Genomic DNA, 2,274 nt, shown 5'->3' with positions numbered 1-2,274 from the left:
TTAAAAAGAAAATTAACTTGGGATGACTTTTAACAAAAATATATTTTTTTTTTCATCCCACAAAAATACAATGAAAAGAAATGTCATAAAATAAAATAAAAAACAAAGAAAAAACAATTCTAAGAAAAAAGACAACAAAAGAAGAAAATCTTACTGTCTCATTGTGACTGATTACTTTTCTTAACAGAGAGAGAGAGAGAGAGAGAGAGAGAGAGAGAGAGAGAGAGACCAACAAATGGAGAAATAACATTAGAACATTCTCTATTTAGAGAGAGAGAGAGAGAGATCAACATATGGAAAAATGACATTAGTACATTTTCTCTATTTTGAGAGAGAGAGAGAGAGGAGAGAGAGAGAGAGAGAGATCAACATATGAAAAAATAACATTAGTACATTTTCTCTATTTTGAGAGAGAGAGAGAGAGGAGAGAGAGAGATGAGAGAGAGAGAGAGAGAGAGTGGGACCTTTCTCTTCGTCTAATGTACCCTAAAAGAAAGTGAAATGACATAATGGAAATGAAGTGATTATATCAAGTGAGCAAATAGAAGTACGCCGATGAAATGGTTTAAATAAACCACAGGAAAGGCGATTCACCTAACCAATAGAGAGAGATGGTTTAATAAACCAATAAAACACGAGGGAACAGAGCCACACAGATCAAGATGTCAGTGAAGGAGTGAATGAATCAAAGATAAGATGAGTTAAATAGTGAAAGAATCAAAATGCATTAACTGAAAGTGTGAATGAATCAAAATGCATTAACTGAAAGTGTGAATGAATCAAATTGCATTAGCTGAAAGTGTGAATGAATCAAAATGCATTAGCTGAAAGTGTGAATGAATCAAAATGCATAACTGAAAGTGTGAATGAATCACAATAAGATCACTGAAAGAGAGAATGAATCAAAGGAAGATAATTAAAACGGTGAATGAATCGAACTACGATCATTTAAATGATGAAAGAATCAAAAATAAGATAATTAAAGTAGTGAAAGAATCAAAGTAAGATAATTGAAAGTGTGAATGAATTAATATAAGCTAATTGAAAGTGAAAGAATCAAAATAAGATATTGAAAATTAATAAATTAAGATAATCAAAATAGTGAATGAATCAAAATAAGATAATTTAAATAGTGAAAGAATCAAAGTAAGATAATTGAAAGTGTGAATGAATCAAAATAAGATAATTTGAATAGTGAAAGAATCAAAATAAGATAACTAATAGAGTGAACGAATAAAAATAAGACATTTGAAAGTGTGAATGAATCAAAATAAAAATAATTTGAATAGTGAAAGAATCAAAATAAGATCATTGTTGGTGAAAGAATCAAATATGACAATACAATAGCAATTGAATCAAAGTAAGATAATAAAAAATGAAAGAATCAAAATAATATAATTAGAATAGTGAAAGGATCATAATAATATAATTGAAAGAGTGAAAGAATCAAAATAAGATAATCGAAAGTGAATGAATCAAAATAAGATCATTTAAATAGTGAACGAATCAAAATAAGATAATAAAAAGTGTAAATGAATCAAAATATGGTAATTAAAATAGTGAAAGAAATTAAAATAGGATAATTGCAAGTGAATGAATAAAAATAAAAATAAAAATATTGAAAGAATCAGAATAGATAATTAAAAGAGTGAATGAATCAAAATAAGATAATTGAAAGAGTGAATTAAAGAGTGAATGAATCAAATAAGATAATTGAAAGAGTGAATGACTCAAAATGAGATATTTGAAAGTGAATGAATCAAAATAAGAGAAATGAAAGAGTGAATGAGTCAAAATAAGATATTTGAAAGTGAATGACTCAAAATGAGATATTTGAAAGTGAATGAATCAAAATATGAGAAATGAAAGAGTGAATGAGTCAAAATAAGATATTTGAAAGTGAATGAATCAAAATAAGATAATCAAAATAGTGGAAGAATCAAAATTAGATAATTGAAAGTGAATGAATCAATATAAGATCATTTGTATGGGGAAATATCAAAATAAGGATAAGTGATAAGAGTGAATGAATCAAAATAAGATAATTGAAAAAGTGAATGAATCAAAATAAGATAATTGAAAGAGTTAATGAATTAAATAGAATAATCAAGAGTGAATGACTGAAAATAATATAATTGAAAGTGAATGAATAAATCGATAATTAAAATAGTGAATGAATCAAAATAATATATTGAAAGTGAATGAATACCAAATGAGATAATTGGAAAAGTGATTGAATCAAAATAAGATAACAAAGTATGAATGAATCAAATA

Source organism: Palaemon carinicauda, unplaced genomic scaffold (genome assembly GCF_036898095.1).
Source record: "Palaemon carinicauda isolate YSFRI2023 unplaced genomic scaffold, ASM3689809v2 scaffold1194, whole genome shotgun sequence".
In the NCBI taxonomy this organism is placed as follows: Eukaryota; Metazoa; Arthropoda; class Malacostraca; order Decapoda; family Palaemonidae; genus Palaemon; species Palaemon carinicauda.
The sequence above is the reverse complement of the archived record's forward strand: the minus strand, read 5'-3'. Positions refer to the sequence as shown.